Genomic DNA, 8,817 nt, shown 5'->3' on the forward strand with positions numbered 1-8,817 from the left:
GGACCAGGAATTGGTCCTCGCCACTGGGGCTGCCTCTCCAAAATCCAGGGCTGGAATAGAAAACATGGGTTAAGTCAATCAGATGTTCTCCTTCTGGGATCCGAGTTAGGAAACATGGGTATAAAGAAGCGGTTAGCGATGGAAATGGGACCTGAAATGATGGCACACAGTAGAGTGGGACTGTGGAGGGTTATGGCAAACTGAAGCTATGGGGAAGCAGAACAGTGACAAGAGGGCAGATGAAATAGAGAAAATGCATGAAGAGCAAACAATTTGTTAGTGGGAATAAAAAAACCAAAGGAAACAAATAGCTGGGCATAGTGGTGCACACCTGTGATCCCAGCACTAGGGGGAAGGGGGAGCTGAGGCAGAGGGTCGCTGCAAGGTCAAGGCCAGCCTGGGCACCATAGTGACTTCAAGGCCAGCCTGAACTGCATAGTGAGACCCTGTCTCAAAAACAAAACAAAACAAAAAGATCAAAGGAAGCACAGAGGAGCTGAGAAAGAGTGCACTACTGTCATGCAGATCCTGTCGCCTGGCTCTATACAAACCCACTTTCCTGCCACTCATGAAGCTGCCTTCATAGACCCTGCACTCTCAATTAGGCCAGCCCCAACTCGCTGTGTGCCCACGCTAATGTTTGTTGGGCACCTACCACCAGCTAGGCACCATGTCGGGTGTTTAGAATCCATTGATGCAAGAACAAAACAGCAAAGTACTTATAGAAAACTCCTGTTCTTTCAGGTAGGGTCTATTTCAAAGGGTCAAATTAAAACAACCCCTGCCCTCATCCTTTTCCATGGTCCAGCTGGTGTGCCATGGTGTCATTATGAGTCTCTTTCCTCTCAGGAGCACAGTTCATGTTTATCCCCCCTCTTTGCTGGAGTGGGTAGTTGGAGAATTAGAAAAGAACAGAAGTTTGGAGGTTAGGCACGGGGAAATCAGCAGATATATGATAATGGCAGCAGAGATACTGGATGCCCGCTCTTAAAATTAACTTAAAATCTGGCTTTAACATTTACTTATGTGATCTTTGGCATAGTTTTCTCAGGTGTAAATCGGGGATAAAATAATATCCTCATCATTGTGAGATTTAATTGAAGAAATATACAAAGCACTCTGCTGCATGTGGCCCATAATAAGTGCTTACTAAATGTTGGCTGTCGTTGCTGATGCTGTTTTTGTTAGGAACCTATCAGCTTACACATTAGTTGGGCAGAATGAATGTGATTAGGGAGAATGAAATGGTATTCTGTACTCTAACGTTCTCTCCAGAGGTTGCTGCCAGCCAGAATATGGCTCACTGATGAAAGTCCTTCTAGTTAGTGTGTACCGTCTGAGGTGCTATCTAGCCGAAGGAGTGCCAGTAGTCCAGAGAAGACAAGATACAAGGAAATGGTTCCGATGAAAACTGTTGTCACGTGGAAAAGAAGTTCTAGAAAGAAAGCAATGCAAGTGTTCCGTACATATTTTCTTGTCACCTGTCTGGCGGTGGTGGGATGGGACACGTAGACTTGATGGGCCCAAACTGGAGCACAGAGAGGGGTCTGGCTGGACACCAATGCTTTAACAAACCACAGAAGTGGACAGAGTGAACAGAGAAGGGACGCAGGGAGGGAAGTCTGCCACCCTCATAGAGCTGTCCCCTCCAGGACAGACATGACTGGGCCAGAAAGCAGGCCAGAGTCCCACAGGAAGTCCTGAAGGTGTGTGGATCGGAAGTCATAGCTGGCCTTCAGGAAGCCCAGGTTATCTTTGCTTCAGGTCCAGCTGCTCTGGTCGTCGTGCATCAGAACCCAGCACATCTGTCGGAAAGGGCCTCATACTGTGTTTTGGTTGCAGAATGGGCAGGAGGCTGGGCTGAGGATGCACGCAAGCTTTCCTACCAGAGATGTGCCCCTCCTCCTCCTCCTAGAAAGGCCTGCCTGGAACTTTACACTGCTCGAGTTACCTCCAGAGAGGTCTTGGCTCTGGTCTAGGACTATGTGCAAATGTTCAAAATACTCACACATGATGTGAACAGGAAGATTGGGAAATACTCAAGCAGAACTTCTGAGGGTGAGTCTGCCACTCCTCATACTCTGGTGTCAAGGACAGAGCCTTGCTCTGTGATTCTGGTGCTGGGTATGTAGCTCAGGAGCACCCAAGGCAGAGCATGAGCTGAGCTTCCAGTTGAGGCAGGCTGAAGTCCCTATCATGCATTACACCCTCCAGGGCTTGAAGACGACTTTGACTCCTTTGAGGACAGTGTTGGCAGCACCAGTCTCCACACCAGAAGGCTGTCTAGATCGGGCCTACTGGTTAGGAGGACAGCTCTGGAGCTGGAAGTACCTGAATTTAAAACTCAATTTTTATTTCCTAGCAAAATTTTTGTATCTGTGTGGCTGTAGAGGAATTACTTTATCTCTCTGTGTTTCAGTTTCTCTACCTATGGAACAGCTGTAGTAACAGTGCATAACTTGTTAGGATTATTATGAATATTAAATTAGCTAATATAGATGAGTCTTTAGAATGATTCCTGGTACACAGATTTTGCTACGCTGGAGCAAGGAGTCTTGAGTTGCCTGACATGGGGTCGACCTCAGCCCATCAGGCAAACTTCCTTCTTTGTTTAGGAGGTCATTACTGGGGCAGTTACACAGGGAGAATGAAGTGCCATAAAGCATGGCTTGGAATGTCTAAGTCTCTTCAAGTGACTAGGGTCTCTCTCACTCCAGAACCAGAGACACCTGTCTACACTGGACTCGGTCCACACATTTCTTTCTGGAGACTGTTTTGCAGATGCTTATCCTTCAGGTAACCCAGGATTGCCAGTACTAGAGTACTGTTGAGGCGTAGCTGGACAGGTATGTCTGTGTATGTCGAGGTGTTCAAGGGAGCATTAGGACAGTGCCTGTGAAGAGCAAAGATCACCTCCCAGAAAGTCGGGCAGGACACTAATCATTTGGTGCTCCATGGGTCAAACGGCACCAAGGTCTCGAGGTCTCGACACTTCTAGAAAGCTGTCCTTCACCCTGTCTCCCAAATGCAGTTGATGGAAGGCAAATGAGATTACAGGCGCTCAGGTCAGATTTCATGGACCCCCAAAGCTGGCCCAGGAACACGAGGAACAAGAGAATCCGGACCCAGTGGTCCCAGCAGAGGGCCAGTTGTGCGACTTTCTTCTTCACAAAGTGCTCCAGTGTTTTCTGGAGAGGTGGAGGCCCACTGGATCTTAAGGCTTATGAATTTCTACCAAGGCCCAAATTATTGGGTACTGTGGAAGCCACAACGTTGCCAGATAAAATTTAGGACAAGTAATTAATTTGAATTTCAGATAAACAATAAATGTCTTAATATTAGTATATCCTAAATATTGTATTGTGTGGCATATGCTTATGCTAAGTAGTTTTTATTACCTGAAATTCAATTTTTTTTTTTTGGTACCGGGGACCTTGCGCTTGTGAGGGAGGTGGCAGCACCACTGAGCTAAATCCCCAGCCCTGCAATTCAAATTTAACTGATGTCTTCAACTCATAATGTAGCTAAATCTTGGAAGTGGCCATAGGCCCATCAACAGATAAATGAATAAAGAAGATGTGGTATATGCACACAACGGAGTAATACTCAGCCATAAAGAAGGATAAAGTGGAGTCATCTGCAGCAAAATGGATGCATCTTGAGACCATAATGCTAAGTGAAATAAATTGGACACAGAAGGTTAACTATCACATGGTTTCTCTTAAACAAAAAAAGAAAGTATAAATGATTTAAGGAGCAAAATAAATAGATGATAGGAAACAAGGAGGTAGTCTGTGGAGACGGAAAGGGGAACTGGGAATGGGGGGACATGAGAGGGCAGAGAGAATGGGAAGTAAAAAATGATTAAGATACGGTATGTCTGTGTACCAATTCCCCAAGATGAATGTAATTATTATAAACATACACTAATGAAAACGGGAAGCTAGGAAAACATGAACTGGAGTCTTGTGTTTTTATTTTCTAAATCTAGTAACACTCACTGGGGATGTGGCCACCAGAGGGGACCTATGGGTGCAGACTCCAACCTAACACAAATACAGAGACGCTGAGGATTCTGGTACCCTCACTTCACAGGGGTTCCATAATACCAGTTCATTCCAGTCAGGTTGCTAAGCTCGAGGCAGATCTGGGTTTCTGTCTTCTCTGACGCTGGAGTGAAGAGTGGCCACCCTTCACATAGCGAGAGCTCCTGCCTGTTGGTCTGTCAGGGTTTTGAGACTCCTAGCGGTGTCCACAGTGTAGGTTTCCGGGCAGTCGTTGGGCTACTCTCCAGCATTCTCCTTTTCCAGCAGCAATGAGAAGTCCCGTTTACATAAATGTCTTCCCACTCCCAGATGTAAACCTCAGACTTAGGAGCTGGATTTAAAAGCATGGTAACTGGGCAGATGCTGAAGACAGCGAGCTTGTGCTTGACAGCAGGCACTGTAAGGCTGGACCAGGCCTGACCAGCAAGCTGCGACCTCGCAACAGCAGCCCCTTCTGCAGCAACCTGTCTCACATATGGAACAGATTTAACAAGCACCACCTGAGACCACGAGTCCCCATTCTCAGGCTGCGCTGCAGAGAAATGCTGGAGATAACAGCCTTGTAGGTTGAGGTGCAGTGCGCAACCTCGCTCTTTCAAGGTGAAGGTTCATAATAACCAAGGTTAAGAATGAAGTGTAAATCTGGGGTTTACTCAACTAAAAGAACCTAGGACAAGTATCCATACGTATGGACTTCAGAAGCCAGGACAAGTTTCCACACATACAGAGTCTGAAAGCCAGGTCAACAGACCCAGAAAGAAAGACCTAACTGAGCAGGTGAAAACATGGAGGCAGTCCCAGCCCTCTGGAAGGCAGAAGCAGGAGGATCACAAGTTCGAGCCCAGCCCAGGCAGCTTAGCAACTTGGTGAGACCCTGTCTCAAAATAGAAATCTATATATATATATGGGCTGGGGACATAGCCTTGTGTTCAACCCCTAGAGTCACACACACTGACACTCACACGCACACACAAAATAAAGCCATACAAACAAACCATCAAAGTAGACTCAGGAGGCAGAATTCAAAGAATGTGAAGCAGCAACAAGTTGATGTTTGCAAGCCGGCTAGTGACCAGCCATCTCTGTGGCCCGGGTCTCGGGGGGCAGATACGGGTGGTTGCGGATGCTCCCCCCCGAGGTCAGGACACTTGTTGTCGGGACTTAACTGTCAACACCAGTGGACCTTTCCCAGCTGTGCCCTCGGAGCACCCTGCTGTCCCTGACTGGAGTCCACACTGCACACTTGACTTTTGAGGGTGATACACTCTGAGGTCTTCATTTGTCTTCTTTCTTTTTTTTTGGTACCGGGGATGGAACTCGGGACCTTGCGCTTGTGGAGCAGGTGGTGGAACCACTGAGCTAAATCCCCGGCCCACCATCATGTTCTTAATATGAATATTTAAAACCCTGACCCAGGCTCGGCTCTTCTCTTTTCTTTCCATCCATGCTGCCTCATTCTCTCGATAGCTCCACTAAGAGCAGCAGAAGTGGTTACAGTGTGGGCTGTGGAGGCAAAGGGCTTGGATCCTGTTTAACAGTTTCCTAAGTGTGAGATATAGGCCATTTTTTTTAAACTTCTCTAGGCTTCATTTCCTCACCTACCAAATGAGGATAAATTATGCCAACTTGCTTATAGGGTTACTGTGAGAACTAAATAAGAAAATGTGCTTAGCACAGTGCCTGGCGAATGCAAATGCTCAATAGATGCAAACTGCATAGCTATTGTTGCTACTGAAATGCTGTTGGACCTCAAGACTTTGATCCCGGCTCAGCACTCTCTCATCAGCTGTACTCCTATATCCAGCTGTCTATCACCTTTTCCAGGACAAGATGTCCCCAAGATATCTCATATGCATGGGGTCAAAAATAAACATATGTGTCTCCCTCTAAACTTCCCTTTCCTCTTCTGCTCCTTACCTCAATTGTAGCTACTCTTATTCATCAATCGCCCAAGGTGGGATCTTAGAAGTCACCCCTGAACTTCTGTTTTCTCTTGGACTTTATTAGCATCCACCCCTGCTGCTCATCAAGCCAGTTATCAGAATCCAACAATTTTCCCTCTTTAACTCTTTCTCTGTATGGTCTTCCTTTGTGTCTTGACAAAAACTTCTTGAAAAGGTAATGATTCAAGGCCAAGCCCCTGGCTCTGAGGGTCATGACTTTGAGGGCAAAGACAGACTCCTTTAAACAGCCTATACTGTTGTCTAGAATATTTGCTCCCTGTGCCTGTGGAGCTTATAAAAGGAATTTGCAATTTGCCTTGGCCATTGACTTCCACTGGCTAATAGAGGGTGAGCATAGGCGATATGTACCAATTCCAAGCAGAACCAAAGAGCCATCTGATCTTTCTACCTTTGCTCTTTTCCTTCACTGTGACACCTCCATGTAACAAACAGGGCCTATTCCTTGGGTCTGCATGAAATAGCAGCCAATTCATGATGTACACAATATGAACAAAAGATAAATATCTTTTGTTATGAGAATATGGGGTTGTTTGTTATTGCATCACAACCTATTTAAAACTGACTGATATATTTCGATCCCCGGTACCAAAAAAAAAAAAAAAAAAGAAGAAGAAGAAAGGAACCATTGGTCTCCTCATATTTAAAACTGACTGATATAACTTCTTTTAGGGTTATTCATGGAGCCTTTAAATGAATGCACAGTATGATGGAAATCAGCGAGCCATGATGATGCAAGGCAGTGTTCTCCAACAAAGGAAGAAAGTTCCATGTGCTGCCACATCACAGACACTTCACACATGTGAAGGAACCAAGATTGTTCTTCTGGTCAGAGTTCTGTTTGGCAAACATCAACTGATGAGTGGATAAAGAAGATTTTTTTTATACAATGGAGTACTACTCTGCCACAAAGAAGGATGAGCCTCAGACATTTATAGCTAAATGGATGGACCTTCAGACCACACTCTGATGTGAAATAAATCAGACTCACACGTTTAAATACCGCACTGTTTCTCTGGTGTGAGAAACTGAATGTGGAAATAAGGACTGAGATGTATAATGGATGTTGGGAAATGGGAAGAAAGTGTTCAAATGGGAAGGGGAACAAGGTGGGGGGAGGGACAAGAAAAAAGTAAAAATAGAAACAAAGGCTTTGTACATGGGGAGGAGAAGGAGCTTGAGGGGAGAAATGGGATAAATAAAATAAAATTTATATTTTTACAAAAGTTGTTTGCCAAAGTAAATTTTCACCAATTTAAAGATTTGAGTTTCCAAAAGAGGACAAGAAAATCAAACTTTGGAAATCTGTTTGGTGTGCACATAATAATAATTTTAAAAGGCAGACTGAACAGAGAGTTATCAGGGATTCATAGAGTTGCATGCGGGAAGGAAATGGCATCGCTGTGAGCTTATGACCTACTTCAACATATTGGAAGAAATGTCAGCAATTTGGGGCATGGTAACACAATTTGGCAGAAAAACAGCTTCTATTTTGTAACTCTACCACAAGCCCTAACTCAGCCAGGCCATTTCTAGGGCACACATCTCCTTTGCTTGGTAATGTCAGCTGCTGCATCAACAGTCAGTAAAACAAATGATCGCATATATTGAACTGTGTCAGTGTATCAATAGATCAGTGTTAAACAGGGCATTGCTTTGCCATTCTCTGTGACAAAGTTGGGTATTAATAGTGCTCCTCAGGCCAGGGATGTAGCTCAGGGGCGTAGCACCTGCCTGGCAAACATGAGACCAAGTTCGATTCCTGGTACCAAAAAACAAACAAACAAAAACAACCAGTGCTCCTCAAGACTGAAGTCTCAATTCATTACTAAGTACTCAGTATTAAAGCAAATTAAAAACCTCAGCATATCAACATTTTGGGTCATATTAACATTTGTTGAGGGACGGTCCTGGGCATTGTAGGATGTTTTGCAGCATTCCTGGCCTGACCCATTAGATGCCAGTAGAACCCTCATTGCTGTGACCATCAAATATGTCTCCAATCACTGACAAAAGTCTGTGAGTGACTTCCTACCCTAAAGAAACAGAGCTGGTGGTAAGAAATTTGATTCTGTGTCATAATAAATTGAAGATATTTTTGAATAGTTGTGCCTTTTGACTTGATCCAGGTAGTTAGCTGCTTGCTTTACTTATAAATTAACCCAAGCCTGTTCCAATTCTTAGTAACAGCTATTGATTGAGTACCTATAGTAGAGAGCAAACCCAATGTGCATAGCCAATATGGCATGGAGATAAAGCACTTCTCTCTGGAGTCCACCTGGGTTGAACTCCTGACTGCCCTATTTGCTTGCTGTGTAACCTGGGATAAGTTTCTCTAGTTCTCTGTTTTCTACCTGTGCAATGAAATAATGACAGCCTAGACTGAAGAACATAAGGTTGTTGTGAGAATTCAATGAATCGATGCATGTAAGGTGCTTAAAACCGAGCCCAGGATGTGGAAAACAGCCAATAAGATACTTGCTGTTATTTTTAACACTTACAACAACACAATGGCATGTCAGGCAATGTCACCTGCGTTTTCTACATGTAAAAGCAAATATTCAGGAAGATCAAGCCTAAAATGATAGCACTGCTAAATCATTTGGCTGGCAAGAGGAAGAATCAAGATTCAAGTTCTAAGCCTAAATGCTTCTCACTACAAGCCAGGCTTTGATGGGTTACAGGCTAAACCTGGGAGAAAGAGATCTCTTTCAGGGGTTAAAAATTGGGACACATTCCTTGGCTTGGTGTGGCTGCAGGGGGTTAATGGAAAGACCTGCTGAACAGGAGGCAGAAAACCAACCTTTACC

At 44.7% G+C, this 8,817-nt stretch overlaps 1 protein-coding gene across 1 annotated transcript in view; it reads left to right on the top strand.

Moving 5' to 3' along the window:
- Positions 1 to 7,321, top strand: part of LOC147827757 (uncharacterized) — a 38,519-nt gene extending 31,198 nt beyond the window's left edge. The window contains exon 2 of the mRNA XM_087213336.1: positions 6,680 to 7,321. The gene's annotated coding sequence lies outside the window, so the exon portion shown is untranslated. The remainder of the gene's footprint in view (positions 1 to 6,679) is intronic.
- The last annotated feature ends 1,496 nt before the right edge of the window (positions 7,322 to 8,817 follow it).

The sequence above is a fragment of the Heterocephalus glaber genome, unplaced genomic scaffold (assembly GCF_053883595.1).
Source record: "Heterocephalus glaber isolate CG9 unplaced genomic scaffold, H.glaber_assembly_v1.0 deba00001442, whole genome shotgun sequence".
NCBI lineage: Eukaryota > Metazoa > Chordata > Mammalia > Rodentia > Bathyergidae > Heterocephalus > Heterocephalus glaber.